The 25,560-nt window shown below is 38.3% G+C and overlaps 11 non-coding genes and 80 pseudogenes across 11 annotated transcripts; all 91 read left to right on the top strand.

The window, feature by feature from the left end:
* The first annotated feature begins 84 nt into the window (after window positions 1-84).
* Window positions 85-202, top strand: LOC149694532 (5S ribosomal RNA; annotated as a pseudogene).
* Window positions 203-564: 362 nt separating this feature from the next.
* On the top strand, window positions 565-667 carry LOC149694531 (5S ribosomal RNA; annotated as a pseudogene).
* A 122-nt stretch (window positions 668-789) lies between these two features.
* Window positions 790-908, top strand: LOC149694530 (5S ribosomal RNA; annotated as a pseudogene).
* A 378-nt stretch (window positions 909-1,286) lies between these two features.
* On the top strand, window positions 1,287-1,389 carry LOC149694529 (5S ribosomal RNA; annotated as a pseudogene).
* Window positions 1,390-1,510: 121 nt separating this feature from the next.
* Window positions 1,511-1,628, top strand: LOC149694528 (5S ribosomal RNA; annotated as a pseudogene).
* A 122-nt stretch (window positions 1,629-1,750) lies between these two features.
* Window positions 1,751-1,868, top strand: LOC149694527 (5S ribosomal RNA; annotated as a pseudogene).
* A 362-nt stretch (window positions 1,869-2,230) lies between these two features.
* Window positions 2,231-2,333, top strand: LOC149694526 (5S ribosomal RNA; annotated as a pseudogene).
* A 122-nt stretch (window positions 2,334-2,455) lies between these two features.
* On the top strand, window positions 2,456-2,574 carry LOC149694525 (5S ribosomal RNA; annotated as a pseudogene).
* A 377-nt stretch (window positions 2,575-2,951) lies between these two features.
* LOC149694524 (5S ribosomal RNA) lies at window positions 2,952-3,054 on the top strand (annotated as a pseudogene).
* A 122-nt stretch (window positions 3,055-3,176) lies between these two features.
* LOC149694523 (5S ribosomal RNA) lies at window positions 3,177-3,294 on the top strand (annotated as a pseudogene).
* A 122-nt stretch (window positions 3,295-3,416) lies between these two features.
* Window positions 3,417-3,534, top strand: LOC149694522 (5S ribosomal RNA; annotated as a pseudogene).
* Window positions 3,535-3,671: 137 nt separating this feature from the next.
* Window positions 3,672-3,774, top strand: LOC149694521 (5S ribosomal RNA; annotated as a pseudogene).
* Window positions 3,775-3,896: 122 nt separating this feature from the next.
* On the top strand, window positions 3,897-3,999 carry LOC149694520 (5S ribosomal RNA; annotated as a pseudogene).
* A 122-nt stretch (window positions 4,000-4,121) lies between these two features.
* On the top strand, window positions 4,122-4,240 carry LOC149694519 (5S ribosomal RNA; annotated as a pseudogene).
* Window positions 4,241-4,617: 377 nt separating this feature from the next.
* LOC149694518 (5S ribosomal RNA) lies at window positions 4,618-4,720 on the top strand (annotated as a pseudogene).
* Window positions 4,721-4,842: 122 nt separating this feature from the next.
* LOC149694517 (5S ribosomal RNA) lies at window positions 4,843-4,960 on the top strand (annotated as a pseudogene).
* A 135-nt stretch (window positions 4,961-5,095) lies between these two features.
* LOC149694516 (5S ribosomal RNA) lies at window positions 5,096-5,198 on the top strand (annotated as a pseudogene).
* A 137-nt stretch (window positions 5,199-5,335) lies between these two features.
* On the top strand, window positions 5,336-5,453 carry LOC149694515 (5S ribosomal RNA; annotated as a pseudogene).
* A 347-nt stretch (window positions 5,454-5,800) lies between these two features.
* On the top strand, window positions 5,801-5,903 carry LOC149694514 (5S ribosomal RNA; annotated as a pseudogene).
* A 122-nt stretch (window positions 5,904-6,025) lies between these two features.
* On the top strand, window positions 6,026-6,144 carry LOC149694513 (5S ribosomal RNA; annotated as a pseudogene).
* A 377-nt stretch (window positions 6,145-6,521) lies between these two features.
* LOC149694512 (5S ribosomal RNA) lies at window positions 6,522-6,624 on the top strand (annotated as a pseudogene).
* Window positions 6,625-6,746: 122 nt separating this feature from the next.
* Window positions 6,747-6,864, top strand: LOC149694511 (5S ribosomal RNA; annotated as a pseudogene).
* Window positions 6,865-6,986: 122 nt separating this feature from the next.
* Window positions 6,987-7,104, top strand: LOC149694510 (5S ribosomal RNA; annotated as a pseudogene).
* A 137-nt stretch (window positions 7,105-7,241) lies between these two features.
* Window positions 7,242-7,344, top strand: LOC149694509 (5S ribosomal RNA; annotated as a pseudogene).
* A 122-nt stretch (window positions 7,345-7,466) lies between these two features.
* Window positions 7,467-7,584, top strand: LOC149694508 (5S ribosomal RNA; annotated as a pseudogene).
* Window positions 7,585-7,961: 377 nt separating this feature from the next.
* Window positions 7,962-8,064, top strand: LOC149694507 (5S ribosomal RNA; annotated as a pseudogene).
* A 122-nt stretch (window positions 8,065-8,186) lies between these two features.
* LOC149694506 (5S ribosomal RNA) lies at window positions 8,187-8,304 on the top strand (annotated as a pseudogene).
* A 122-nt stretch (window positions 8,305-8,426) lies between these two features.
* Window positions 8,427-8,544, top strand: LOC149694505 (5S ribosomal RNA; annotated as a pseudogene).
* A 118-nt stretch (window positions 8,545-8,662) lies between these two features.
* Window positions 8,663-8,765, top strand: LOC149694504 (5S ribosomal RNA; annotated as a pseudogene).
* Window positions 8,766-9,127: 362 nt separating this feature from the next.
* On the top strand, window positions 9,128-9,246 carry LOC149694503 (5S ribosomal RNA; annotated as a pseudogene).
* Window positions 9,247-9,382: 136 nt separating this feature from the next.
* On the top strand, window positions 9,383-9,485 carry LOC149694502 (5S ribosomal RNA; annotated as a pseudogene).
* Window positions 9,486-9,622: 137 nt separating this feature from the next.
* LOC149694501 (5S ribosomal RNA) lies at window positions 9,623-9,725 on the top strand (annotated as a pseudogene).
* Window positions 9,726-9,847: 122 nt separating this feature from the next.
* Window positions 9,848-9,966, top strand: LOC149694500 (5S ribosomal RNA; annotated as a pseudogene).
* A 122-nt stretch (window positions 9,967-10,088) lies between these two features.
* Window positions 10,089-10,207, top strand: LOC149694499 (5S ribosomal RNA; annotated as a pseudogene).
* A 370-nt stretch (window positions 10,208-10,577) lies between these two features.
* On the top strand, window positions 10,578-10,696 carry LOC149694498 (5S ribosomal RNA; annotated as a pseudogene).
* A 123-nt stretch (window positions 10,697-10,819) lies between these two features.
* On the top strand, window positions 10,820-10,937 carry LOC149694497 (5S ribosomal RNA; annotated as a pseudogene).
* A 122-nt stretch (window positions 10,938-11,059) lies between these two features.
* On the top strand, window positions 11,060-11,162 carry LOC149694496 (5S ribosomal RNA; annotated as a pseudogene).
* A 122-nt stretch (window positions 11,163-11,284) lies between these two features.
* On the top strand, window positions 11,285-11,403 carry LOC149694495 (5S ribosomal RNA; annotated as a pseudogene).
* Window positions 11,404-11,538: 135 nt separating this feature from the next.
* Window positions 11,539-11,641, top strand: LOC149694494 (5S ribosomal RNA; annotated as a pseudogene).
* Window positions 11,642-11,763: 122 nt separating this feature from the next.
* LOC149694493 (5S ribosomal RNA) lies at window positions 11,764-11,866 on the top strand (annotated as a pseudogene).
* A 137-nt stretch (window positions 11,867-12,003) lies between these two features.
* LOC149694492 (5S ribosomal RNA) lies at window positions 12,004-12,106 on the top strand (annotated as a pseudogene).
* A 122-nt stretch (window positions 12,107-12,228) lies between these two features.
* On the top strand, window positions 12,229-12,347 carry LOC149694491 (5S ribosomal RNA). Its single transcript, XR_016383106.1, has one exon. It is a non-coding gene; the product is annotated as a 5S ribosomal RNA (ribosomal RNA).
* A 375-nt stretch (window positions 12,348-12,722) lies between these two features.
* On the top strand, window positions 12,723-12,825 carry LOC149694490 (5S ribosomal RNA; annotated as a pseudogene).
* Window positions 12,826-12,947: 122 nt separating this feature from the next.
* Window positions 12,948-13,050, top strand: LOC149694489 (5S ribosomal RNA; annotated as a pseudogene).
* Window positions 13,051-13,172: 122 nt separating this feature from the next.
* Window positions 13,173-13,290, top strand: LOC149694488 (5S ribosomal RNA; annotated as a pseudogene).
* Window positions 13,291-13,666: 376 nt separating this feature from the next.
* On the top strand, window positions 13,667-13,769 carry LOC149694487 (5S ribosomal RNA; annotated as a pseudogene).
* Window positions 13,770-13,891: 122 nt separating this feature from the next.
* LOC149694486 (5S ribosomal RNA) lies at window positions 13,892-13,994 on the top strand (annotated as a pseudogene).
* Window positions 13,995-14,115: 121 nt separating this feature from the next.
* LOC149694485 (5S ribosomal RNA) lies at window positions 14,116-14,233 on the top strand (annotated as a pseudogene).
* Window positions 14,234-14,369: 136 nt separating this feature from the next.
* On the top strand, window positions 14,370-14,472 carry LOC149694484 (5S ribosomal RNA; annotated as a pseudogene).
* A 122-nt stretch (window positions 14,473-14,594) lies between these two features.
* LOC149694483 (5S ribosomal RNA) lies at window positions 14,595-14,697 on the top strand (annotated as a pseudogene).
* Window positions 14,698-14,818: 121 nt separating this feature from the next.
* Window positions 14,819-14,937, top strand: LOC149694482 (5S ribosomal RNA). The gene has a single exon (XR_016383314.1). It is a non-coding gene; the product is annotated as a 5S ribosomal RNA (ribosomal RNA).
* Window positions 14,938-15,073: 136 nt separating this feature from the next.
* On the top strand, window positions 15,074-15,176 carry LOC149694481 (5S ribosomal RNA; annotated as a pseudogene).
* Window positions 15,177-15,298: 122 nt separating this feature from the next.
* Window positions 15,299-15,417, top strand: LOC149694480 (5S ribosomal RNA). Its single transcript, XR_016383105.1, has one exon. It is a non-coding gene; the product is annotated as a 5S ribosomal RNA (ribosomal RNA).
* Window positions 15,418-15,553: 136 nt separating this feature from the next.
* Window positions 15,554-15,656, top strand: LOC149694479 (5S ribosomal RNA; annotated as a pseudogene).
* A 137-nt stretch (window positions 15,657-15,793) lies between these two features.
* On the top strand, window positions 15,794-15,896 carry LOC149694478 (5S ribosomal RNA; annotated as a pseudogene).
* Window positions 15,897-16,018: 122 nt separating this feature from the next.
* Window positions 16,019-16,121, top strand: LOC149694477 (5S ribosomal RNA; annotated as a pseudogene).
* A 122-nt stretch (window positions 16,122-16,243) lies between these two features.
* LOC149694476 (5S ribosomal RNA) lies at window positions 16,244-16,361 on the top strand (annotated as a pseudogene).
* Window positions 16,362-16,497: 136 nt separating this feature from the next.
* Window positions 16,498-16,600, top strand: LOC149694475 (5S ribosomal RNA; annotated as a pseudogene).
* A 122-nt stretch (window positions 16,601-16,722) lies between these two features.
* Window positions 16,723-16,825, top strand: LOC149694474 (5S ribosomal RNA; annotated as a pseudogene).
* Window positions 16,826-16,946: 121 nt separating this feature from the next.
* LOC149694473 (5S ribosomal RNA) lies at window positions 16,947-17,065 on the top strand. The gene has a single exon (XR_016383313.1). It is a non-coding gene; the product is annotated as a 5S ribosomal RNA (ribosomal RNA).
* Window positions 17,066-17,201: 136 nt separating this feature from the next.
* Window positions 17,202-17,304, top strand: LOC149694472 (5S ribosomal RNA; annotated as a pseudogene).
* Window positions 17,305-17,426: 122 nt separating this feature from the next.
* Window positions 17,427-17,545, top strand: LOC149694471 (5S ribosomal RNA; annotated as a pseudogene).
* Window positions 17,546-17,680: 135 nt separating this feature from the next.
* Window positions 17,681-17,783, top strand: LOC149694470 (5S ribosomal RNA; annotated as a pseudogene).
* Window positions 17,784-17,904: 121 nt separating this feature from the next.
* LOC149694469 (5S ribosomal RNA) lies at window positions 17,905-18,007 on the top strand (annotated as a pseudogene).
* Window positions 18,008-18,129: 122 nt separating this feature from the next.
* Window positions 18,130-18,248, top strand: LOC149694468 (5S ribosomal RNA). The gene has a single exon (XR_016383152.1). It is a non-coding gene; the product is annotated as a 5S ribosomal RNA (ribosomal RNA).
* Window positions 18,249-18,603: 355 nt separating this feature from the next.
* On the top strand, window positions 18,604-18,706 carry LOC149694467 (5S ribosomal RNA; annotated as a pseudogene).
* A 122-nt stretch (window positions 18,707-18,828) lies between these two features.
* Window positions 18,829-18,931, top strand: LOC149694466 (5S ribosomal RNA; annotated as a pseudogene).
* A 122-nt stretch (window positions 18,932-19,053) lies between these two features.
* On the top strand, window positions 19,054-19,156 carry LOC149694465 (5S ribosomal RNA; annotated as a pseudogene).
* A 122-nt stretch (window positions 19,157-19,278) lies between these two features.
* Window positions 19,279-19,397, top strand: LOC149694464 (5S ribosomal RNA). The gene has a single exon (XR_016383104.1). It is a non-coding gene; the product is annotated as a 5S ribosomal RNA (ribosomal RNA).
* A 137-nt stretch (window positions 19,398-19,534) lies between these two features.
* LOC149694463 (5S ribosomal RNA) lies at window positions 19,535-19,637 on the top strand (annotated as a pseudogene).
* A 122-nt stretch (window positions 19,638-19,759) lies between these two features.
* On the top strand, window positions 19,760-19,862 carry LOC149694462 (5S ribosomal RNA; annotated as a pseudogene).
* Window positions 19,863-19,998: 136 nt separating this feature from the next.
* On the top strand, window positions 19,999-20,101 carry LOC149694461 (5S ribosomal RNA; annotated as a pseudogene).
* A 137-nt stretch (window positions 20,102-20,238) lies between these two features.
* On the top strand, window positions 20,239-20,341 carry LOC149694460 (5S ribosomal RNA; annotated as a pseudogene).
* Window positions 20,342-20,463: 122 nt separating this feature from the next.
* Window positions 20,464-20,566, top strand: LOC149694459 (5S ribosomal RNA; annotated as a pseudogene).
* Window positions 20,567-20,688: 122 nt separating this feature from the next.
* LOC149694458 (5S ribosomal RNA) lies at window positions 20,689-20,791 on the top strand (annotated as a pseudogene).
* Window positions 20,792-20,913: 122 nt separating this feature from the next.
* LOC149694457 (5S ribosomal RNA) lies at window positions 20,914-21,032 on the top strand. Its single transcript, XR_016383103.1, has one exon. It is a non-coding gene; the product is annotated as a 5S ribosomal RNA (ribosomal RNA).
* A 374-nt stretch (window positions 21,033-21,406) lies between these two features.
* On the top strand, window positions 21,407-21,509 carry LOC149694456 (5S ribosomal RNA; annotated as a pseudogene).
* A 122-nt stretch (window positions 21,510-21,631) lies between these two features.
* On the top strand, window positions 21,632-21,734 carry LOC149694455 (5S ribosomal RNA; annotated as a pseudogene).
* Window positions 21,735-21,856: 122 nt separating this feature from the next.
* Window positions 21,857-21,959, top strand: LOC149694454 (5S ribosomal RNA; annotated as a pseudogene).
* Window positions 21,960-22,081: 122 nt separating this feature from the next.
* On the top strand, window positions 22,082-22,200 carry LOC149694453 (5S ribosomal RNA). Its single transcript, XR_016383102.1, has one exon. It is a non-coding gene; the product is annotated as a 5S ribosomal RNA (ribosomal RNA).
* Window positions 22,201-22,574: 374 nt separating this feature from the next.
* LOC149694452 (5S ribosomal RNA) lies at window positions 22,575-22,677 on the top strand (annotated as a pseudogene).
* A 122-nt stretch (window positions 22,678-22,799) lies between these two features.
* On the top strand, window positions 22,800-22,902 carry LOC149694451 (5S ribosomal RNA; annotated as a pseudogene).
* Window positions 22,903-23,024: 122 nt separating this feature from the next.
* LOC149694450 (5S ribosomal RNA) lies at window positions 23,025-23,127 on the top strand (annotated as a pseudogene).
* Window positions 23,128-23,249: 122 nt separating this feature from the next.
* LOC149694449 (5S ribosomal RNA) lies at window positions 23,250-23,368 on the top strand. The gene has a single exon (XR_016383101.1). It is a non-coding gene; the product is annotated as a 5S ribosomal RNA (ribosomal RNA).
* A 359-nt stretch (window positions 23,369-23,727) lies between these two features.
* On the top strand, window positions 23,728-23,830 carry LOC149694448 (5S ribosomal RNA; annotated as a pseudogene).
* Window positions 23,831-23,952: 122 nt separating this feature from the next.
* On the top strand, window positions 23,953-24,055 carry LOC149694447 (5S ribosomal RNA; annotated as a pseudogene).
* Window positions 24,056-24,177: 122 nt separating this feature from the next.
* Window positions 24,178-24,296, top strand: LOC149694446 (5S ribosomal RNA). Its single transcript, XR_016383100.1, has one exon. It is a non-coding gene; the product is annotated as a 5S ribosomal RNA (ribosomal RNA).
* A 374-nt stretch (window positions 24,297-24,670) lies between these two features.
* On the top strand, window positions 24,671-24,773 carry LOC149694445 (5S ribosomal RNA; annotated as a pseudogene).
* Window positions 24,774-24,895: 122 nt separating this feature from the next.
* On the top strand, window positions 24,896-25,014 carry LOC149694444 (5S ribosomal RNA). The gene has a single exon (XR_016383282.1). It is a non-coding gene; the product is annotated as a 5S ribosomal RNA (ribosomal RNA).
* A 135-nt stretch (window positions 25,015-25,149) lies between these two features.
* LOC149694443 (5S ribosomal RNA) lies at window positions 25,150-25,252 on the top strand (annotated as a pseudogene).
* Window positions 25,253-25,389: 137 nt separating this feature from the next.
* Window positions 25,390-25,492, top strand: LOC149694442 (5S ribosomal RNA; annotated as a pseudogene).
* Window positions 25,493-25,560: the final 68 nt, after the last annotated feature.

The following is a 25,560-nucleotide window of genomic DNA, read 5'->3' as shown; positions in this document are numbered from 1 at the left end:
TGAAAAAAGCAAACATATCTTCTTTTTGTTATTGTTTTATAAAGATGAAGGTTAATTAAATTCAAATTATTAACTAGCACTCTCGGCAACGGCCATATCACGCTGAATACACCGGTTCTCCTCCGATCAGGAAGTTAAGCAGCGTCGAGCGCAGTCAGTACCTGGGAGGGAGACCACTTACGAACACTGCGTGCCGTTGGTTTTTTCACTTTTTTCTCCACATTTAAATTCCAATAGATTTCAAAAAAGCAAACATATTTTCTTTTTGTTATTGTTTTAAAAAGACGAAGGTTAATTTGTCTCACTTAATTCAAATTCGAATTATTAACTAGCACTCTCGGCAACGGCCATATAACGCTGAATAAAACGGTTCTCGTCCGATCACCGAAGTTAAGCAGCGTCGAGCGCAGTCAGTACTTGGGAATACTGCGTGCCGTTGGCTTTTTCCTTTTTGTTTCCGCTTTTAAATCCCACCAGATATGAAAAAACCAAACATATCTTCTTTTTGTTATTGTTTTATAAAAATGAAAGTTAATTAAATTCAAATTATTAAATAGTACTTTCGCTAACGGCCATATCACGCTGAATACACCGGTTCTCGTCCGATCACCGAAGTTAAGCAGCGTCGAGCGCAGTCAGTACTTGGAAACTCTGCGTGCCGTTGGCTTTTTCACTTTTTTTTCCTCTTTTAAATTCCAATAGATATGAAAAAAGCAATCTTATTTTCTTTTTGTTATTGTTTTATAAAGATGAAGGTTAATTAAATTCAAATTATTAAATAGCACACTCGGCAACGGCTATTTCACGCTGAAAACACCGGTTCTCCTCCGATCGCCGAAGTTAAGCAAAGTCGAGCGCAGTCAGTACTTGGGAGGGAGACCACTTAGGAACACAGCGTGCCGTTGGCTTTTTCACTTTTTTTTCCTCTTTAAAATTCCAATAGATTTCAAAAAAGCAAACATATTTTCTTTTTGTTATTGTTTTAAGAAGATGAAGGTTAATTTGTCTCACTTAATTTAAATTCGAATTATTAACTAGCACTCTCGGCAACGGCCATATCACGCTGAAAAAAAACGGTTCTCGTCCGATCACCGAAGTTAAGCAGCGTCGAGCGCAGTCAGTACTTGGGAATAATGCGTGCCGTTGGATTTTTCCTTTTTGTTTCATCATTTAAATTCCACCAGATATGAAAATAGCAAACTTATTTTCTTTTTGTTTTTGTTTTAAAAAGATGAAGGTTAATTTGTCTCACTTAATTTAAATTCGAATTATTATCTAGCACTCTCGGCAACGGCCATATCACGCTGAAAACACCGGTTCTCGTCCGATCACCGAAGTTAAGCAGCGTCGAGCGCAGTCAGTACTTGGAAACTCTGCGTGCCGTTGGCTTTTTCACTTTTGTTTCCTCTTTTAAATTCCACCAGATATGAAAAAAGCAAACATATCTTCTTTTTTTATTGTTTTATAAAGATGAAGGTTAATTAAATTCAAATTATTAACTAGCACTCTCGGCAACGGCCATATCACGCTGAATACACCGGTTCTCCTCCGATTTGGAAGTTAAGCAGCGTCGAGCGCAGTCAGTACTTGGGAGGGAGACCACTTAGGAACACTGCGGGCCGTTGGCTTTTTCACTTTTATTTCCTCTTTTAAATTCCACCAGATATGAAAAAAGCAAACATATCTTCTTTTTGTTATTGTTTTATAAAGATGAAGGTTAATTAAATTCAAATTATTAACTAGCACTCTCGGCAACGGCCTTATCACGCTGAACACACCGGTTCTCCTCCGATCAGGAAGTTAAGCAGCGTCGAGCGCAGTAAGTACCTGGGAGGGAGACCACTTACGAACACTGCGTGCCGTTGGTTTTTTCACTTTTTTCTCCACATTTAAATTCCAATAGATTTCAAAAAAGCAAACATATTTTCTTTTTGTTATTGTTTTAAAAAGACGAAGGTTAATTTGTCTCACTTAATTCAAATTCGAATTATTAACTAGCACTCTCGGCAACGGCCATATAACGCTGAAAAAAACGGTTCTCGTCCGATCACCGAAGTTAAGCAGCGTCGAGCGCAGTCAGTACTTGGGAATACTGCGTGCCGTTGGCTTTTTCCTTTTTGTTTCCGCTTTTAAATCCCACCAGATATGAAAAAACCAAACATATCTTCTTTTTGTTATTGTTTTATAAAAATGAAAGTTAATTAAATTCAAATTATTAAATAGTACTTTCGCTAACGGCCATATCACGCTGAATACACCGGTTCTCGTCCGATCACCGAAGTTAAGCGGCGTCGAGCGCAGTCAGTACTTGGAAACTCTTCGTGCCGTTGGCTTTTTCACTTTTGTTTCCTCTTTTAAATTCCACCAGATATGAAAAAAGCAAACATATCTTCTTTTTGTTATTGTTTTATAAAGATGAAGGTTAATTAAATTCAAATTATTAAATAGCACACTCGGCAACGGCTATTTCACGCTGAAAACACCGGTTCTCCTCCGCTCGCCGAAGTTAAGCAGCGTCGAGCGCAGTCAGTACTTAGGAGGGAGACCACTTAGGAACACAGCGTGCCGTTGGCTTTTTCACTTTTTTTTCCTCTTTAAAATTCCAATAGATTTCAAAAAAGCAAACATATTTTCTTTTTGTTATTGTTTTAAGAAGATGAAGGTTAATTTGTCTCACTTAATTTAAATTCGAATTATTAACTAGCACTCTCGGCAACGGCCATATCACGCTGAAAAAAACGGTTCTCGTCCGATCACCGAAGTTAAGCAGCGTCGAGCGCAGTCAGTACTTGGGAATACTGCGTGCCGTTGGATTTTTCCTTTTTGTTTCATCTTTTAAATTCCACCAGATATGAAAATAGCAAACTTATTTTCTTTTTGTTTTTGTTTTAAAAAGATGAAGGTTAATTTGTCTCACTTAATTTAAATTCGAATTATTATCTAGCACTCTCGGCAACGGCCATATCACGCTGAAAACACCGGTTCTCGTCCGATCACCGAAGTTAAGCAGCGTCGAGCGCAGTCAGTACTTGGAAACTCTGCGTGCCGTTGGCTTTTTCACTTTTGTTTCCTCTTTTAAATTCCACCAGATATGAAAAAAGCAAACATATCTTCTTTTTGTTATTGTTTTATAAAGATGAAGGTTAATTAAATTCAAATTATTAACTAGCACTCTCGGCAACGGCCATATCACGCTGAATACACCGGTTCTCCTCCGATCAGGAAGTTAAGCAGCGTCGAGCGCAGTCAGTACTTGGGAGGGAGACCACTTAGGAACACTGCGGGCCGTTGGCTTTTTCACTTTTATTTACTCTTTTAAATTCCACCAGATATGAAAAAAGCAAACATATCTTCTTTTTGTTATTGTTTTATAAAGATGAAGGTTAATTAAATTCAAATTATTAACGAGCACTCTCGGCAACGGCCATATCACGCTGAACACACCGGTTCTCCTCCGATCAGGAAGTTAAGCAGCGTCGAGCGCAGTCAGTACCTGGGAGGGAGACCACTTACGAACACTGCGTGCCGTTGGTTTTTTCACTTTTTTCTCCACATTTAAATTCCAATAGATTTCAAAAAAGCAAACATATTTTCTTTTTGTTATTGTTTTAAAAAGACGAAGGTTAATTTGTCTCACTTAATTCAAATTCGAATTATTAACTAGCACTCTCGGCAACGGCCATATCACGCTGAAAAAAACGGTTCTCGTCCGATCACCGAAGTTAAGCAGCGTCGAGCGCAGTCAGTACTTGGGAATACTGCGTGCCGTTGGCTTTTTCCTTTTTGTTTCCGCTTTTAAATCCCACCAGATATGAAAAAACCAAACATATCTTCTTTTTGTTATTGTTTTATAAAAATGAAAGTTAATTAAATTCAAATTATTAAATAGTACTTTCGCTAACGGCCATATCACGCTGAATACACCGGTTCTCGTCCGATCAGCGAAGTTAAGCAGCGTCGAGCGCAGTCAGTACTTGGAAACTCTTCGTGCCGTTGGCTTTTTCACTTTTGTTTCCTCTTTTAAATTCCACCAGATATGAAAAAAGCAAACATATCTTCTTTTTGTTATTGTTTTATAAAGATGAAGGTTAATTAAATTCAAATTATTAAATAGCACACTCGGCAACTGCTTTTTCACGCTGAAAACACCGGTTCTCCTCCGATCGCCGAAGTTAAGCAGCGTCGAGCGCAGTCAGTACTTGGGAGGGAGACCACTTAGGAACACAGCGTGCCGTTGGCTTTTTCACTTTTTTTTCCTCTTTTAAATTCCAATAGATTTCAAAAAAGCAAACATATTTTCTTTTTGTTATTGTTTTAAAAAGATGAAGGTTAATTTGTCTCACTTAATTTAAATTCGAATTATTAACTAGCACTCTCGGCAACGGCCATATCACGCTGAAAAAAACGGTTCTCGTCCGATCACCGAAGTTAAGCAGCGTCGAGCGCAGTCAGTACTTGGGAATACTGCGTGCCGTTGGATTTTTCCTTTTTGTTTCATCTTTTAAATTCCACCAGATATGAAAATAGCAAACTTATTTTCTTTTTGTTTTTGTTTTAAAAAGATGAAGGTTAATTTGTCTCACTTAATTTAAATTCGAATTATTATCTAGCACTCTCGGCAACGGCCATATCACGCTGAAAACACCGGTTCTCGTCCGATCACCGAAGTTAAGCAGCGTCGAGCGCAGTCAGTACTTGGAAACTCTGCGTGCCGTTGGCTTTTTCACTTTTGTTTCCTCTTTTAAATTCCACCAGATATGAAAAAAGCAAACATATCTTCTTTTTGTTATTGTTTTATAAAGATGAAGGTTAATTAAATTCAAATTATTAACTAGCACTCTCGGCAACGGCCATATCACGCTGAATACACCGGTTCTCCTCCGATCAGGAAGTTAAGCAGCGTCGAGCGCAGTCAGTACTTGGGAGGTAGACTACTTAGGAACACTGCGTGCCGTTGGCTTTAATTTTTTTTTCCTCTTTTAAATTCCACTAGATATGAAAAAAGCAAACATATTTTCTTTTTGTTATTGTTTTAAAAAGATGAAGGTTAATTTGTCTCACTTAATTTAAATTCGAATTATTATCTAGCACTCTCGGCAACGGCCATATTACGCTGAAAACACCGGTTCTCGTCCGATCACCGAAGTTAAGCAGCGTCGAGCGCAGTCAGTACTTGGAAACTCTGCGTGCCGTTGGCTTTTTCACTTTTTTTTCCTCTTTTAAATTCCAATAGATATGAAAAAAGCAAACTTATTTTCTTTTTGTTATTGTTTTAAAAAGATGAAGGTTAATTTGTCTCACTTAATTTAAATTCGAATTATTAACTAGCACTCTCGGCAACGGCCATATCACGCTGAATACACCGGTACTCCTCCGATCAAGATGTTAAGCAGCGTCGAGCGCAGTCAGTACTTGGGAGGGAGACCCCTTAGGAACACTGCGGGCCGTTGGCTTTTTCACTTTTATTTCCTCTTTTAAATTCCACCAGATATGAAAAAAGCAAACATATCTTCTTCTTGTTATTGTTTTATAAAGATGAAGGTTAATTAAATTCAAATTATTAACTAGCACTCTCGGCAACGGCCATATAACGCTGAAAAAAACGGTTCTCGTCCGATCACCGAAGTTAAGCAGCGTCGAGCGCAGTCAGTACTTGGGAATACTGCGTGCCGTTGGCTTTTTCCTTTTTGTTTCCGCTTTTAAATCCCACCAGATATGAAAAAACCAAACATATCTTCTTTTTGTTATTGTTTTATAAAAATGAAAGTTAATTAAATTCAATATATTAAATAGTACTTTCGCTAACGGCCATATCACGCTGAATACACCGGTTCTCGTCCGATCACCGAAGTTAAGCAGCGTCGAGCGCAGTCAGTACTTGGAAACTCTTCGTGCCGTTGGCTTTTTCACTTTTGTTTCCTCTTTTAAATTCCACCAGATATGAAAAAAGCAAACATATCTTCTTTTTGTTATTGTTTTATAAAGATGAAGGTTAATTAAATTCAAATTATTAAATAGCACACTCGGCAACGGCTATTTCACGCTGAAAACACCGGTTCTCCTCCGATCGCCGAAGTTAAGCAGCGTCGAGCGCAGTCAGTACTTGGGAGGGAGACCACTTAGGAACACAGCGTGCCGTTGGCTTTTTCACTTTTTTTTCCTCTTTAAAATTCCAATAGATTTCAAAAAAGGAAACATATTTTCTTTTTGTTATTGTTTTAAGAAGATGAAGGTTAATTTGTCTCACTTAATATAAATTCGAATTATTAACTAGCACTCTCGGCAACGGCCATATCACGCTGAAAAAAACGGTTCTCGTCCGATCACCGAAGTTAAGCAGCGTCGAGCGCAGTCAGTACTTGGGAATACTGCGTGCCGTTGGATTTTTCCTTTTTGTTTCATCTTTTAAATTCCACCAGATATGAAAATAGCAAACTTATTTTCTTTTTGTTTTTGTTTTAAAAAGATGAAGGTTAATTTGTCTCACTTAATTTAAATTCGAATTATTATCTAGCACTCTCGGCAACGGCCATATCACGCTGAAAACACCGGTTCTCGTCCGATCACCGAAGTTAAGCAGCGTCGAGCGCAGTCAGTACTTGGAAACTCTGCGTGCCGTTGGCTTTTTCACTTTTGTTTCCTCTTTTAAATTCCACCAGATATGAATAAAGCAAACATATCTTCTTTTTGTTATTGTTTTATAAAGATGAAGGTTAATTAAATTCAAATTATTAACCAGCACTCTCGGCAACGGCCATATCACGCTGAATACACCGGTTCTCCTCCGATCAGGAAGTTAAGCAGCGTCGAGCGCAGTCAGTACTTGGGAGGGAGACCACTTAGGAACACTGCGGGCCGTTGGCTTTTTCACTTTTATTTCCTCTTTTAAATTCCACCAGATATGGAAAAAGCAAACATATCTTCTTTTTGTTATTGTTTTATAAAGATGAAGGTTAATTAAATTCAAATTATTAACTTGCACTCTCGGCAACGGCCATATCACGCTGAACACACCGGTTCTCCTCCGATCAGGAAGTTAAGCAGCGTCGAGCGCAGTAAGTACCTGGGAGGGAGACCACTTACGAACACTGCGTGCCGTTGGTTTTTTCACTTTTTTCTCCACATTTAAATTCCAATAGATTTCAAAAAAGCAAACATATTTTCTTTTTGTTATTGTTTTAAAAAGATGAAGGTTAATTTGTCTCACTTAATTTAAATTCGAATTATTATCTAGCACTCTCGGCAACGGCCATATCACGCTGAAAACACCGGTTCTCGTCCGATCACCGAAGTTAAGCAGCGTCGAGCGCAGTCAGTACTTGGAAACTCTGCGTGCCGTTGGCTTTTTCACTTTTGTTTCCTCTTTTAAATTCCACCAGATATGAAAAAAGCAAACATATCTTCTTTTTGTTATTGTTTTATAAAGATGAAGGTTAATTAAATTCAAATTATTAACTAGCACTCTCGGCAACGGCCATATCACGCTGAATACACCGGTTCTCCTCCGATCAGGAAGTTAAGCAGCGTCGAGCGCAGTCAGTACCTGGGAGGGAGACCACTTACGAACACTGCGTGCCGTTGGTTTTTTCACTTTTTTCTCCACATTTAAATTCCAATAGATTTCAAAAAAGCAAACATATTTTCTTTTTGTTATTGTTTTAAGAAGATGAAGGTTAATTTGTCTCACTTAATTTAAATTCGAATTATTAACTAGCACTCTCGGCAACGGCCATATCACGCTGAAAAAAACGGTTCTCGTCCGATCACCGAAGTTAAGCAGCGTCGAGCGCAGTCAGTACTTGGGAATACTGCGTGCCGTTGGATTTTTCCTTTTTGTTTCATCTTTTAAATTCCACCAGATATGAAAATAGCAAACTTATTTTCTTTTTGTTTTTGTTTTAAAAAGATGAAGGTTAATTTGTCTCACTTAATTTAAATTCGAATTATTATCTAGCACTCTCGGCAACGGCCATATCACTCTGAAAACACCGGTTCTCTTCCGATCACCGAAGTTAAGCAGCGTCGAGCGCAGTCAGTACTTGGAAACTCTGCGTGCCGTTGGCTTTTTCACTTTTGTTTCCTCTTTTAAATTCCACCAGATATGAAAAAAGCAAACATATCTTCTTTTTGTTATTGTTTTATAAAGATGAAGGTTAATTAAATTCAAATTATTAACTAGCACTCTCGGCAACGGCCATATCACGCTGAATACACCGGTTCTCCTCCGATCAGGAAGTTAAGCAGCGTCGAGCGCAGTCAGTACTTGGGAGGGAGACCACTTAGGAACACTGCGGGCCGTTGGCTTTTTCACTTTTATTTCCTCTTTTAAATTCCACCAGATATGAAAAAAGCAAACATATCTTCTTTTTGTTATTGTTTTATAAAGATGAAGGTTAATTAAATTCAAATTATTAACTAGCACTCTCGGCAACGGCCATATCACGCTGAACACACCGGTTCTCCTCCGATCAGGAAGTTAAGCAGCGTCGAGCGCAGTAAGTACCTGGGAGGGAGACCACTTAGGAACACTGCGTGCCGTTGGCCTTTAATTTTTTTCCTCTTTAAATTCCAATAGATTTGAAAAAAGCAAACATATTTTCTTTTTGTTATTGTTTTATAAATATGAAGGTTAATTAAATTCGAATTATTAACTAGCACTCTCGGCAACGGCCATATCACGCTGAAAACACCGGTTCTCGTCCGATCACCGAAGTTAAGCAGCGTCGAGCGCAGTCAGTACTTGGAAACTCTGCGTGCCGTTGGCTTTTAATTTTTTTTTTCCTCTTTTAAATTCCAATAGATATGAAAAAAGCAAACATATTTTCTTTTTGTTATTGTTTAAAAAAGATGAAGGTTAATTTGTCTCACTTAATTTAAATTCGAATTATTATCTAACACTCTCGGAAACGGCCATATTACGCAGAAAACACCGGTTCTCGTACGATCACCGATTTTAAGCAGCGTCGAGCGCAGTCAGTACTTGGAAACTCTGCGTGCCGTTGGCTTTTTCACATTTGTTTCCTCTTTTAAATTCCACCAGATATGAAAAAAGCAAACATATCTTCTTTTTGTTATTGTTTTATAAAGATGAAGGTTAATTAAATTCAATTTATTAAATAGCACACTGGGCAATGGCCATTTCACGCTGAAAACACCGGTTCTCGTCCGATCACCGAAGTTAAGCAGCGTCGAGCGCAGTCAGTTCTTGGGAGGGAGACCACTTAGGAACACTGCGTGCCGTTGGCTTTTTCACTTTTTTTCCTCTTTTAAATTCCAATAGATATGAAAAAAGCAAACATATTTTATTTATGTTATTGTTTTAGAATGATGAAGGTTAATTTGTCTCACTTAATTTAAATTTGAATTATTAACTAGCACTCTCGGCAACGGCCATATCACGCTGAAAACACCGGTTCTCGTCCGATCACCGAAGTTAAGCAGCGTCGAGCGCAGTCAGTACTTGGAAACTCTGCGTGCCGTTGGCTTTTTCACTTTTTTTTCCTCTTTTAAATTCCAATAGATATGAAAAAAGCAAACATATTTTATTTATGTTATTGTTTTAAAATGATGAAGGTTAATTTGTCTCACTTAATTTAAATTTGAATAATTAACTAGCACTCTCGGCAACGGCCATATCACGCTGAAAACACCGGTTCTCGTCCGATCACCGAAGTTAAGCAGCGTCGAGCGCAGTCAGTACTTGGAAACTCTGCGTGCCGTTGGCTTTTTCACTTTTTTTTCCTCTTTTAAATTCCAATAGATATGAAAAAAGCAAACATATTTTATTTATGTTATTGTTTTATAAAAATGAAGGTTAATTAAATTCAAATTATTAATAAGCACTCTCGGCAACGGCCATATCACGCTGAATACACCGGTTCTCGTCCGATCACCGAAGTTAAGCAGCGTCGAGCGCAGTCAGTACTTGGGAGGGAGACCACTTAGGAACACCGCGGGCCGTTGGCTTTTTCACTTTTATTTCCTCTTTTAAATTCCACCAGATATGAAAAAACCAAACATATCTTCTTTTTGATATTGTTTTATAAAGACGAAAGTTAATTAAATTCAAATTATTAAATAGCACTTTCGCTAACGGCCATATCACGCTGAAAGCACCGGTTCTCGTCCTATCTCCGAAGTTAAGCAGCGTCGAGCGCAGTCAGTACTTGGGAGGGAGACCACTTAGGAACACTGCGTGCCGTTGGCTTTTAATTTTTTTTCCTCTTTTAAATTCCAATAGATATGAAAAAAGCAAAAATATTTTCTTTTTGTTATTGTTTTAAAAAGATGAAGGTTAGTTTGTCTCACTTAATTTAAATTCGAATTATTATCTAGCATTTTCGGCAACGTCCATATCACGCTGAAAACACCGGTTCTCGTACGATCACCGATTTTAAGCAGCGTCGAGCGCAGTCAGGGGAGGGAGACCACTTAGGAACACTGCGTGCCGTTGGTTTTTTCACTTTTGTTTCCTCTTTTAAATTCCACCAGATATGAAAGAAGCAAACATATCTTTTTTTGTTATAGTTTTATAAAGATGAAGGTATAATAAATTCAAATTATTAACTAGCACTCTCGGCAACGGCCGTATCACGCTGAATTCAACGGTTCTCGTCCGATCACCGAAGTTAAGCAGCGTCGAGCGCAGTCAGTACTTGGGAGGGAGACCACTTAGGAACAATGCGTGCCGTTGGCTTTTTAATTTTTGTTTCCTCTTTTAAATTCCACCAGATATGAAAAAAGCAAAGATATCTTTTTTTTTGTTATAGTTTTATAAAGATGAAGGTATAATAAATTCAAATTATTAACTAGCACTTTCGGCAACGGCCATATCACGCTGAACACACCGGTTCTCCTCCGATCAGGAAGTTAAGTAGCGTCGAGCGCAGTCAGTACTTGGGAGGGAGACCACTTACGAACACTGCGGGCCGTTGGCTTTTTCACTTTTATTTCCTCTTTTAAATTCCACCAGATATGAAAAAACCAAACATATCTTCTTTTTGATATTGTTTAATAAAGACGAAAGTTAATTAAATTCAAATTATTAAATAGCACATTCGCTAACGGCCATATCACGCTGAAAACACCGGTTCTCGTCCGATCTCCGAAGTTAAGCAGCGTCGAGCGCAGTCAGTACTTGGAAGCTCTTCGTGCCGTTGGCTTTTTCACTTTTGTTTCCTCTTTTAAATTCCACCAGATATGAAAAAAGCAAACATATCTTCTTTTTGTTATTGTTTTATAAAGATGAAGGTTAATTAAATTCAAATTATTAAACACCACACTCGGCAACGGCTATTTCACGCTGAAAACACCAGTTCTCCTCCGATCGCCGAAGTTAAGCAGCGTGGAGCGCAGTCAGTACTTGGGAGGGAGACCACTTAGGAACACTGCGTGCCGTTGGCTTTTAATTTTTTTTCCTCTTTTAAATTCCAATAGATATGAAAAAAGCAAAAATATTTTCTTTTTGTTATTGTTTTAAAAAGATGAAGGTTAGTTTGTCTCACTTAATTTAAATTCGAATTATTATCTAGCATTTTCGGCAACGGCCATATCACGCTGAAAACACCGGTTCTCGTCCGATCACCGATGTTAAGCAGCGTCGAGCGCAGTCAGTACTTGGAAACTCTGCGTGCCGTTGGCTTTTTCACTTTTTTTTCCTCTTTTAAATTCCACCAGATATGAAAAAAGCAAACATATCTTATTTTTGTTATTGTTTTATAAAGAAGAAGGTTCATTTAATTCAAATTATTAAATAGCATTCTCGGCAACGGCCATATCACGCTGAAAACACCGGTTCACGTCCGATCACCGAAGTTAAGCAGCGTCGAGCGCAGTCAGTACTTGGGAACACAGCGTGCCGTTGGCTTTTTCACTTTTGTTTCCTCTTTTAAATTCCACCAGATATGAAAAAAGCAAACTTATTTTCTTTTTGTTATTGTTTTAAAAAGATGAAGGTTAATTTGTCTCACTTAATTTAAATTCGAATTATTATCTAGCACTCTCGGCAACGGCCATATCACGCTGAAAACACCGGTTCTCGTCCGATCACCGAAGTTAAGCAGCGTCGAGCGCAGTCAGTACTTGGAAACTCTGCGTGCCGTTGGCTTTTTCACTTTTGTTTCCTCTTTTAAATTCCACCAGATATGAAAAAAGCATACATATCTTATTTTTGTTATTGTTTTATAAAGAAGAAGGTTCATTAAATTCAAATTATTAAATAGCACTCTCGGCAACGGCCATATCACGCTGAAAACACCGGTTCACGTCCGATCACCGAAGTTAAGCAGCGTCGAGCGCAGTCAGTACTTGGGAGGGAGACCACTTAGGAACACTGCGTGCCGTTGGCCTTTAATTTTTTTTCCTCTTTTAAATTCCAATAGATATGAAAAAAGCAAACATATTTTCTTTTTGTTATTGTTTTAAAAAGATGAAGGTTAATTTGTCTCACTTAATTTAAATTCGAATTATTATCTAGCACTCTCGGCAACGGCCATATCACGCTGAAAACACAGGTTCTCGTCCGATCACCGAAGTTAAGCAGCGTCGAGCGCAGTCAGTACTTGGAAACTCTGCGTGCCCTTGGCTTTTTCACTTTTGTTTCCTCTTTTAAATTCCACCAGATATGAAAAAAGCAAACTTATTTTCTTTTTGTTATTGTTTTAAAAAGATGAAGGTTAATTTGTCTCACTTAATTTAAATTCGAATTATTATCTAGCACTCTCGGCAACGGCCATATCACGCTGAAAACACCGGTTCTCGTCCGATCACCGAAGTTAAGCAGCGTCGAGCGCAGTCAGTACTTGGGAACACAGCGTGCCGTTGGCTTTTTCACTTTTATTTCCTCTTTTAAATTCCACTATATATGAAAAAAGCAAACATATCTTCTTTTTGATATTGTTTTATAGAGATGAAAGTTAATTAAATTCAAATTATTAACTAGCACTCTCGGCAACGGCCATATCACGCTGAATACAACGGTTCTCGTCCGATCACCGAAGTTAAGCAGCGTCGAGCGCAGTCAGTACTTGGGAACACAGCGTGCCGTTGGCTTTTTCCTTTTTTTTTCCTCTTTTAAATTCCACCAGATATGAAAAAAGCAAACATATCTTCTTTTTGTTATTGTTTTATAAAGATGAAGGTTAATTAAATTCAAATTATTAAATAGCACTCTCGGCAACGGCCATATCACACTGAAAACACCGGTTCTCGTCCGATCACCGAACTAAGCAGCGTCGAGCGCAGTCAGTACTCGGGAGGGAGACCACATAGGAACACTGCGTGCCGTTGGCTTTTTCAATTTTTTTTCCTCTTTTAAATTCCAATAGATATGAAAAAAGCAAACTTATTTTCTTTTAGTTATTGTTTTAAAAGATGAAGGTTAATTTGTCTCACTTAATTTAAATTCGAATTATTATCTAGCACTCTCGGCAACGGCCATATCACGCTGAAAACACAGGTTCTCGTCCGATCACCGAAGTTAAGCAGCGTCGAGCGCAGTCAGTACTTGGAAACTCTGCGTGCCCTTGGCTTTTTCACTTTTGTTTCCTCTTTTAAATTCCACCAGATATGAAAAAAGCAAACTTATTTTCTTTTTGTTATTGTTTTAAAAAGATGAAGGTTAATTTGTCTCACTTAATTTAAATTCGAATTATTATCTAGCACTCTCGGCAACGGCCATATCACGCTGAAAACACCGGTTCTCGTCCGATCACCGAAGTTAAGCAGCGTCGAGCGCAGTCAGTACTTGGGAACACAGCGTGCCGTTGGCTTTTTCACTTTTATTTCCTCTTTTAAATTCCACTATATATGAAAAAAGCAAACATATCTTCTTTTTGATATTGTTTTATAGAGATGAAAGTTAATTAAATTCAAATTATTAACTAGCACTCTCGGCAACGGCCATATCACGCTGAATACAACGGTTCTCGTCCGATCACCGAAGTTAAGCAGCGTCGAGCGCAGTCAGTACTTGGGAACACAGCGTGCCGTTGGCTTTTTCCTTTTTTTTCCTCTTTTAAATTCCACCAGATATGAAAAAAGCAAACATATCTTCTTTTTGTTATTGTTTTATAAAGATGAAGGTTAATTAAATTCAAATTATTAAATAGCACTCTCGGCAACGGCCATATCACACTGAAAACACCGGTTCTCGTCCGATCACCGAACTAAGCAGCGTCGAGCGCAGTCAGTACTCGGGAGGGAGACCACATAGGAACACTGCGTGCCGTTGGCTTTTTCAATTTTTTTTCCTCTTTTAAATTCCAATAGATATGAAAAAAGCAAACTTATTTTCTTTTAGTTATTGTTTTAAAAGATGAAGGTTAATTTGTCTCACTTAATTTAAATTCGAATTATTATCTAGCACTCTCGGCAACGGCCATATCACGCTGAAAACACCGGTTCTCGTCCGATCACCGATGTTAAGCAGCGTCGAGCGCAGTCAGTACTTGGAAACTCTGCGTGCCGTTGGCTTTTTCACTTTTGTTTCCTCTTTTAAATTCCACCAGATATGAAAAAAGCAAACATATCTTATTTTTGTTATTGTTTTATAAAGAAGAAGGTTCATTTAATTCAAATTATTAAATAGCACTCTCGGCAACGGCCATATCACGCTGAAAACACCAGTTCACGTCCGATCACCGAAGTTAAGCAGCGTCGAGCGCAGTCAGTACTTGGGAACACAGCGTGCCGTTGGCTTTTTCCTTTTTTTTCCTCTTTTAAATTCCACCAGATATGAAAAAAGCAAACATATCTTCTTTTTGTTATTGTTTTATAAAGATGAAGGTTAATTAAATTCAAATTATTAAATAGCACTCTCGGCAACGGCCATATCACACTGAAAACACCGGTTCTCGTCCGATCACCGAAGTTAAGCAGCGTCGAGCGCAGTCAGTACTCGGGAGGGAGACCACATAGGAACACTGCGTGCCGTTGGCTTTTTCAATTTTTTTTCCTCTTTTAAATTCCAATAGATATGAAAAAAGCAAACTTATTTTCTTTTAGTTATTGTTTTAAAAGATGAAGGTTAATTTGTCTCACTTAATTTAAATTCGAATTATTATCTAGCACTCTCGGCAACGGCCATATCACGCTGAAAACACCGGTTCTCGTCCGATCACCGATGTTAAGCAGCGTCGAGCGCAGTCAGTACTTGGAAACTCTGCGTGCCGTTGGCTTTTTCACTTTTGTTTCCTCTTTTAAATTCCACCAGATATGAAAAAAGCAAACATATCTAATTTTTGTTATTGTTTTATAAAGAAGAAGGTTCATTTAATTCAAATTATTAAATAGCACTCTCGGCAACGGCCATATCACGCTGAAAACACCGGTTCACGTCCGATCACCGAAGTTAAGCAGCGTCGAGCGCAGTCAGTACTTGGGAGGGAGACCACTTAGGAACACTGCGTGCCGTTGGCCTTTAATTTTTTTTTCCTCTTTTAAATTCCAATAGATATGAAAAAAGCAAACATATTTTCTTTTTGTTATTGTTTTAAAAAAATGAAGGTTAATTTGTCTCACTTAATTTAAATTCGAATTATTGTCTAGCACTCTCGGCAACGGCCATATCACGCTGAAAACACCGGTTCTCGTCCGATCACCGAAGTTAAGCAGCGTCGAGCGCAGTCAGTACCTGGAAACTCTGCGTGCCGTTGGCTTTTTCACTTTTGTTTCCTCTTTTAAATTCCACCAGATATGAAAAAAGCAAACTTATTTTCTTTTTGTTATTGTTTTAAAAAGATGAAGGTTAATTTGTCTCACTTAATTTAAATTCGAATTATTATCTAGCACTCTCGGCAACGGCCATATCACGCTGAAAACACCGGTTCTCGTCCGATCACCGAAGTTAAGCAGCGTCGAGCGCAGTCAGTACTTGGGAACACAGCGTGCCGTTGGCTTTTTCACTTTTATTTCCTCTTTTAAATTCCACTATATATGAAAAAAGCAAACATATCTTCTTTTTGATATTGTTTTATAGAGATGAAAGTTAATTAAATTCAAATTATTAACTAGCACTCTCGGCAACGGCCATATCACGCTGAATACAACGGTTCTCGTCCGATCACCGAAGTTAAGCAGCGTCGAGCGCAGTCAGTACTTGGGAACACAGCGTGCCGTTGGCTTTTTCCTTTTTTTTTCCTCTTTTAAATTCCACCAGATATGAAAAAAGCAAACATATCTTCTTTTTGTTATTGTTTTATAAAGATGAAGGTTAATTAAATTCAAATTATTAAATAGCACTCTCGGCAACGGCCATATCACACTGAAAACACCGGTTCTCGTCCGATCACCGAACTAAGCAGCGTCGAGCGCAGTCAGTACTCGGGAGGGAGACCACATAGGAACACTGCGTGCCGTTGGCTTTTTCAATTTTTTTTCCTCTTTTAAATTCCAATAGATATGAAAAAAGCAAACTTATTTTCTTTTAGTTATTGTTTTAAAAGATGAAGGTTAATTTGTCTCACTTAATTTAAATTCGAATTATTATCTAGCACTCTCGGCAACGGCCATATCACGCTGAAAACACCGGTTCTCGTCCGATCACCGATGTTAAGCAGCGTCGAGCGCAGTCAGTACTTGGAAACTCTGCGTGCCGTTGGCTTTTTCACTTTTGTTTCCTCTTTTAAATTCCACCAGATATGAAAAAAGCATACATATCTTATTTTTGTTATTGTTTTATAAAGAAGAAGGTTCATTTAATTCAAATTATTAAATAGCACTCTCGGCAACGGCCATATCACGCTGAAAACACCAGTTCACGTCCGATCACCGAAGTTAAGCAGCGTCGAGCGCAGTCAGTACTTGGGAACACAGCGTGCCGTTGGCTTTTTCCTTTTTTTTCCTCTTTTAAATTCCACCAGATATGAAAAAAGCAAACATATCTTCTTTTTGTTATTGTTTTATAAAGATGAAGGTTAATTAAATTCAAATTATTAAATAGCACTCTCGGCAACGGCCATATCACACTGAAAACACCGGTTCTCGTCCGATCACCGAAGTTAAGCAGCGTCGAGCGCAGTCAGTACTCGGGAGGGAGACCACATAGGAACACTGCGTGCCGTTGGCTTTTTCAATTTTTTTTCCTCTTTTAAATTCCAATAGATATGAAAAAAGCAAACTTATTTTCTTTTAGTTATTGTTTTAAAAGATGAAGGTTAATTTGTCTCACTTAATTTAAATTCGAATTATTATCTAGCACTCTCGGCAACGGCCATATCACGCTGAAAACACCGGTTCTCGTCCGATCACCGATGTTAAGCAGCGTCGAGCGCAGTCAGTACTTGGAAACTCTGCGTGCCGTTGGCTTTTTCACTTTTGTTTCCTCTTTTAAATTCCACCAGATATGAAAAAAGCAAACATATCTTATTTTTGTTATTGTTTTATAAAGAAGAAGGTTCATTTAATTCAAATTATTAAATAGCACTCTCGGCAACGGCCATATCACGCTGAAAACACCGGTTCACGTCCGATCACCGAAGTTAAGCAGCGTCGAGCGCAGTCAGTACTTGGGAGGGAGACCACTTAGGAACACTGCGTGACGTTGGCCTTTAATTTTTTTTCCTCTTTTAAATTCCAATAGATATGAAAAAAGCAAACATATTTTCTTTTTGTTATTGTTTTAAAAAAATGAAGGTTAATTTGTCTCACTTAATTTAAATTCGAATTATTGTCTAGCACTCTCGGCAACGGCCATATCACGCTGAAAACACCGGTTCTCGTCCGATCACCGAAGTTAAGCAGCGTCGAGCGCAGTCAGTACCTGGAAACTCTGCGTGCCGTTGGCTTTTTCACTTTTGTTTCCTCTTTTAAATTCCACCAGATATAAAAAACCAAACATATCTTCTTTTTGTTATTGTTTTATAAAGATGAAGGTTAATTAAATTCAAATTATTAAATAGCACTCTCGGCAACGGCCATATCACGCTGAAAACACCGATTCTCGTCCGATCACCGAAGTTAAGCAGCGTCGAGCGCAGTCAGTACTTGGAAACTCTGCGTGCCGTTGGCTTTTTCACTTTTGTTTCCTCTTTTAAATACCACCAGATATGAAAAAACCAAACATATCTTCTTTTTGTTATTGTTTTATAAGGATGAAGGTTAATTAAATTCAAATTATTAAATAGCACTCTCGGCAATGGCCATATCACGCTGAAAACACCGGTTCACGTCCGATCACCGAAGTTAAGCAGCGTCGAGCGCAGTCAGTACTTGGGAGGGAGACCACTTAGGAACACTGCGTGCCGTTGGCTTTTTCACATTTTTTTCCTCTTTTAAATTCCAATAGATATGAAAAAAGCAAACATATTTTCTTTTTGTTATTGTTTTAAAAAGATGAAGGGCAATTTGTCTCACTTAATTTAAATTCGAATTATTAACTAGCACTCTCGGCTACGGCCAAATCACGCTGAAAACACCGGTTCTCGTCCGATCACCGAAGTTAAGCAGCGTCTAGCGCAGTTGGGAGCACTGCGAGCCGTTGGCTTTTTCCTTTTTGTTTCCTCTTCTAAATTCCACCAGATATGAAAAAACCAAACATATCTACTTTTAGTTATTGTTTTATAAATATGAAGGTTAATTAAATTCGAATTAATAACTAGCACTCTCGGCAACGGCCATATCACGCTGAAAACACCGGTTCTCGTCCGATTACCGAAGTTAAGCAGCGTCGAGCGCAGTCAGTACTTGGGAACACAGCGTGCCGTTGGCTTTTTCACTTTTATTTCCTCTTTTAAATTCCACTAGATATGAAAAAAGCAAACATATCTTCTTTTTGATATTGTTTTATAGAGATGAAAATTAATTAAATTCAAAATATTAACAAGCACTCTCGGCAACGGCCATATCACGCTGAATACACCGGTTCTCGTCCGATCACCGAAGTTAAGCAGCGTCGAGCGCAGTCAGTACTTGGGAACACAGCGTGCCGTTGGCTTTTTCACTATTATTTCCTCTTTTAAATTCCACTAGATATGAAAAAAGCAAACATATCTTCTCTTTGATATTGTTTTATAGAGATGAAAGTTAATTAAATTCAAATTATTAACTAGCACTCTCGGCAACGGCCATATCACGCTGAAAACACCGGTTCTCGTCCGATTACCGAAGTTAAGCAGCGTCGAGCGCAGTCAGTACTTGGAAACTCTGCGTGCCGTTGGCTTTTTCACTTTTGTTTCCTCTTTTAAATTCCACCAGATATGAAAAAACCAAACATATCTTCTTTTTGTTATTGTTTTATAAAGATGAAGGTTAATTAAATTCAAATTATTAAATAGCACTCTCGGCAACGGCCATATCACGCTGAAAACACCGGTTCACGTCCGATCACCGAAGTTAAGCAGCGTCGAGCGCAGTCAGTACTTGGGAGGGAGACCACTTAGGAACACTGCGTGCCGTTGGCCTTTAATTTTTTTTTCCTCTTTTAAATTCCAATAGATATGAAAAAAAGCAAACATATTTTCTTTTTGTTATTGTTTTAAAAAAATGAAGGTTAATTTGTCTCACTTAATTTAAATTCGAATTATTATCTAGCACTCTCGGCAACGGCCATATCACGCTGAAAACACCGGTTCTCGTCCGATCACCGAAGTTAAGCAGCGTCGAGCGCAGTCAGTACTTGGGAACACAGCGTGCCGTTGGCTTTTTCACTTTTATTTCCTCTTTTAAATTCCACTATATATGAAAAAAGCAAACATATCTTCTTTTTTATATTGTTTTATAGAGATGAAAGTTAATTAAATTCAAATTATTAACTAGCACTCTCGGCAACGGCCATATCACGCTGAATACAACGGTTCTCGTCCGATCACCGAAGTTAAGCAGCGTCGAGCGCAGTCAGTACTTGGGAACACTGCGTGCCGTTGGCTTTTTCAATTTTTTTTCCTCTTTTAAATTCCAATAGATATGAAAAAAGCAAACTTATTTTCTTTTAGTTATTGTTTTAAAAGATGAAGGTTAATTTGTCTCACTTAATTTAAATTCGAATTATTATCTAGCACTCTCGGCAACGGCCATATCACGCTGAAAACACCGGTTCTCGTCCGATCACCGAAGTTAAGCAGCGTCGAGCGCAGTCAGTACTTGGAAACTCTGCGTGCCGTTGGCTTTTTCAGTTTTGTTTCCTCTTTTAAATTCCACCAGATATGAAAAAAGCAAACTTATTTTCTTTTTGTTATTGTTTTAAAAAGATGAAGGTTAATTTGTCTCACTTAATTTAAATTCGAATTATTATCTAGCACTCTCGGCAACGGCCATATCACGCTGAAAACACCGGTTCTCGTCCGATTACCGAAGTTAAGCAGCGTCGAGCGCAGTCAGTACTTGGGAACACAGCGTGCCGTTGGCTTTTTCACTTTTATTTCCTCTTTTAAATTCCACTAGATATGAAAAAAGCAAACATATCTTCTTTTTGATATTGTTTTATAGAGATGAAAGTTAATTAAATTCAAATTATTAACAAGCACTCTCGGCAACGGCCATATCACGCTGAATACACCGGTTCTCGTCCGATCACCGAAGTTAAGCAGCGTCGAGCGCAGTCAGTACTTGGGAACACAGCGTGCCGTTGGCTTTTTCACTATTATTTCCTCTTTTAAATTCCACTAGATATGAAAAAAGCAAACATATCTTCTTTTTGATATTGTTTTATAGAGATGAAAGTTAATTAAATTCAAATTATTAACTAGCACTCTCGGCAACGGCCATATCACGCTGAAAACACCGGTTCTCGTCCGATTACCGAAGTTAAGCAGCGTCGAGCGCAGTCAGTACTTGGAAACTCTGCGTGCCGTTGGCTTTTTCACTTTTGTTTCCTCTTTTAAATTCCACCAGATATGAAAAAACCAAACATATCTTCTTTTTGTTATTGTTTTATAAAGATGAAGGTTAATTAAATTCAATTTATTAAATAGCACTCTCGGCAACGGCCATATCACGCTGAAAACACCGGTTCACGTCCGATCACCGAAGTTAAGCAGCGTCGAGCGCAGTCAGTACTTGGGAGGGAGACCACTTAGGAACACTGCGTGCCGTTGGCCTTTAATTTTTTTCCTCTTTTAAATTCCAATAGATATGAAAAAAGCAAACATATTTTCTTTTTGTTATTGTTTTAAAAAGATGAAGGTTAATTTGTCTCACTTAATTTAAATTCGAATTATTATCTAGCACTCTCGGCAACGGCCATATCACGCTGAAAACACAGGTTCTCGTCCGATCACCGAAGTTAAGCAGCGTCGAGCGCAGTCAGTACTTGGAAACTCTGCGTGCCCTTGGCTTTTTCACTTTTGTTTCCTCTTTTAAATTCCACCAGATATGAAAAAAGCAAACTTATTTTCTTTTTGTTATTGTTTTAAAAAGATGAAGGTTAATTTGTCTCACTTAATTTAAATTCGAATTATTATCTAGCACTCTCGGCAACGGCCATATCACGCTGAAAACACCGGTTCTCGTCCGATCACCGAAGTTAAGCAGCGTCGAGCGCAGTCAGTACTTGGAAACTCTGCGTGCCGTTGGCTTTTTCACTTTTGTTTCCTCTTTTAAATTCCACCAGATATGAAAAAAGCAAACATATCTTATTTTTGTTATTGTTTTATAAAGAAGAAGGTTCATTTAATTCAAATTATTAAATAGCACTCTCGGCAACGGCCATATCACGCTGAAAACACCGGTTCACGTCCGATCACCGAAGTTAAGCAGCGTCGAGCGCAGTCAGTACTTGGGAACACAGCGTGCCGTTGGCTTTTTCACTATTATTTCCTCTTTTAAATTCCACTAGATATGAAAAAAGCAAACATATCTTCTTTTTGATATTGTTTTATAGAGATGAAAGTTAATTAAATTCAAATTATTAACTAGCACTCTCGGCAACGGCCATATCACGCTGAAAACACCGGTTCTCGTCCGATTACCGAAGTTAAGCAGCGTCGAGCGCAGTCAGTACTTGGAAACTCTGCGTGCCGTTGGCTTTTTCACTTTTGTTTCCTCTTTTAAATTCCACCAGATATGAAAAAACCAAACATATCTTCTTTTTGTTATTGTTTTATAAAGATGAAGGTTAATTAAATTCAAATTATTAAATAGCACTCTCGGCAACGGCCATATCACGCTGAAAACACCGGTTCACGTCCGATCACCGAAGTTAAGCAGCGTCGAGCGCAGTCAGTACTTGGGAGGGAGACCACTTAGGAACACTGCGTGCCGTTGGCCTTTAATTTTTTTCCTCTTTTAAATTCCAATAGATATGAAAAAAGCAAACATATTTTCTTTTTGTTATTGTTTTAAAAAGATGAAGGTTAATTTGTCTCACTTAATTTAAATTCGAATTATTATCTAGCACTCTCGGCAACGGCCATATCACGCTGAAAACACAGGTTCTCGTCCGATCACCGAAGTTAAGCAGCGTCGAGCGCAGTCAGTACTTGGAAACTCTGCGTGCCCTTGGCTTTTTCACTTTTGTTTCCTCTTTTAAATTCCACCAGATATGAAAAAAGCAAACTTATTTTCTTTTTGTTATTGTTTTAAAAAGATGAAGGTTAATTTGTCTCACTTAATTTAAATTCGAATTATTATCTAGCACTCTCGGCAACGGCCATATCACGCTGAAAACACCGGTTCTCGTCCGATCACCGAAGTTAAGCAGCGTCGAGCGCAGTCAGTACTTGGAAACTCTGCGTGCCGTTGGCTTTTTCACTTTTGTTTCCTCTTTTAAATTCCACCAGATATGAAAAAAGCAAACATATCTTATTTTTGTTATTGTTTTATAAAGAAGAAGGTTCATTTAATTCAAATTATTAAATAGCACTCTCGGCAACGGCCATATCACGCTGAAAACACCGGTTCACGTCCGATCACCGAAGTTAAGCAGCGTCGAGCGCAGTCAGTACTTGGGAACACAGCGTGCCGTTGGCTTTTTCACTATTATTTCCTCTTTTAAATTCCACTAGATATGAAAAAAGCAAACATATCTTCTTTTTGATATTGTTTTATAGAGATGAAAGTTAATTAAATTCAAATTATTAACTAGCACTCTCGGCAACGGCCATATCACGCTGAAAACACCGGTTCTCGTCCGATTACCGAAGTTAAGCAGCGTCGAGCGCAGTCAGTACTTGGAAACTCTGCGTGCCGTTGGCTTTTTCACTTTTGTTTCCTCTTTTAAATTCCACCAGATATGAAAAAACCAAACATATCTTCTTTTTGTTATTGTTTTATAAAGATGAAGGTTAATTAAATTCAAATTATTAAATAGCACTCTCGGCAACGGCCATATCACGCTGAAAACACCGGTTCACGTCCGATCACCGAAGTTAAGCAGCGTCGAGCGCAGTCAGTACTTGGGAGGGAGACCACTTAGGAACACTGCGTGCCGTTGGCCTTTAATTTTTTTCCTCTTTTAAATTCCAATAGATATGAAAAAAGCAAACATATTTTCTTTTTGTTATTGTTTTAAAAAGATGAAGGTTAATTTGTCTCACTTAATTTAAATTCGAATTATTATCTAGCACTCTCGGCAACGGCCATATCACGCTGAAAACACAGGTTCTCGTCCGATCACCGAAGTTAAGCAGCGTCGAGCGCAGTCAGTACTTGGAAACTCTGCGTGCCCTTGGCTTTTTCACTTTTGTTTCCTCTTTTAAATTCCACCAGATATGAAAAAAGCAAACATATCTTATTTTTGTTATTGTTTTATAAAGAAGAAGGTTCATTTAATTCAAATTATTAAATAGCACTCTCGGCAACGGCCATATCACGCTGAAAACACCGGTTCACGTCCGATCACCGAAGTTAAGCAGCGTCGAGCGCAGTCAGTACTTGGGAACACAGCGTGCCGTTGGCTTTTTCACTATTATTTCCTCTTTTAAATTCCACTAGATATGAAAAAAGCAAACATATCTTCTTTTTGATATTGTTTTATAGAGATGAAAGTTAATTAAATTCAAATTATTAACTAGCACTCTCGGCAACGGCCATATCACGCTGAAAACACCGGTTCTCGTCCGATTACCGAAGTTAAGCAGCGTCGAGCGCAGTCAGTACTTGGAAACTCTGCGTGCCGTTGGCTTTTTCACTTTTGTTTCCTCTTTTAAATTCCACCAGATATGAAAAAACCAAACATATCTTCTTTTTGTTATTGTTTTATAAAGATGAAGGTTAATTAAATTCAAATTATTAAATAGCACTCTCGGCAACGGCCATATCACGCTGAAAACACCGGTTCACGTCCGATCACCGAAGTTAAGCAGCGTCGAGCGCAGTCAGTACTTGGGAGGGAGACCACTTAGGAACACTGCGTGCCGTTGGCCTTTAATTTTTTTCCTCTTTTAAATTCCAATAGATATGAAAAAAGCAAACATATTTTCTTTTTGTTATTGTTTTAAAAAGATGAAGGTTAATTTGTCTCACTTAATTTAAATTCGAATTATTATCTAGCACTCTCGGCAACGGCCATATCACGCTGAAAACACAGGTTCTCGTCCGATCACCGAAGTTAAGCAGCGTCGAGCGCAGTCAGTACTTGGAAACTCTGCGTGCCCTTGGCTTTTTCACTTTTGTTTCCTCTTTTAAATTCCACCAGATATGAAAAAAGCAAACTTATTTTCTTTTTGTTATTGTTTTAAAAAGATGAAGGTTAATTTGTCTCACTTAATTTAAATTCGAATTATTATCTAGCACTCTCGGCAACGGCCATATCACGCTGAAAACACCGGTTCTCGTCCGATCACCGAAGTTAAGCAGCGTCGAGCGCAGTCAGTACTTGGGAACACAGCGTGCCGTTGGCTTTTTCACTTTTATTTCCTCTTTTAAATTCCACCAGATATGAAAAAAGCAAACATATCTTATTTTTGTTATTGTTTTATAAAGAAGAAGGTTCATTTAATTCAAATTATTAAATAGCACTCTCGGCAACGGCCATATCACGCTGAAAACCCCGGTTCACGTCCGATCACCGAAGTTAAGCAGCGTCGAGCGCAGTCAGTACTTGGGAGGGAGACCACTTAGGAACACTGCGTGCCGTTGGCCTTTAATTTTTTTTCCTCTTTTAAATTCCAATAGATATGAAAAAAGCAAACATATTTTCTTTTTGTTATTGTTTTAAAAAAATGAAGGTTAATTTGTCTCACTTAATTTAAATTCGAATTATTGTCTAGCACTCTCGGCAACGGCCATATCACGCTGAAAACACCGGTTCTCGTCCGATCACCGAAGTTAAGCAGCGTCGAGCGCAGTCAGTACCTGGAAACTCTGCGTGCCGTTGGCTTTTTCACTTTTGTTTCCTCTTTTAAATTCCACCAGATATGAAAAAAGCAAACTTATTTTCTTTTTGTTATTGTTTTAAAAAGATGAAGGTTAATTTGTCTCACTTAATTTAAATTCGAATTATTATCTAGCACTCTCGGCAACGGCCATATCACGCTGAAAACACCGGTTCTCGTCCGATCACCGAAGTTAAGCAGCGTCGAGCGCAGTCAGTACTTGGAAACTCTGCGTGCCGTTGGCTTTTTCACTTTTGTTTCCTCTTTTAAATTCCACCAGATATGAAAAAAGCAAACATATCTTATTTTTGTT

This window comes from Phalangium opilio, unplaced genomic scaffold (assembly GCF_054372755.1).
Source record: "Phalangium opilio isolate 3A_F unplaced genomic scaffold, DU_Popi_V2 ptg000024l_1, whole genome shotgun sequence".
Lineage (NCBI taxonomy): Eukaryota > Metazoa > Arthropoda > Arachnida > Opiliones > Phalangiidae > Phalangium > Phalangium opilio.
This window is presented reverse-complemented; position numbering and strand designations above follow the sequence as displayed.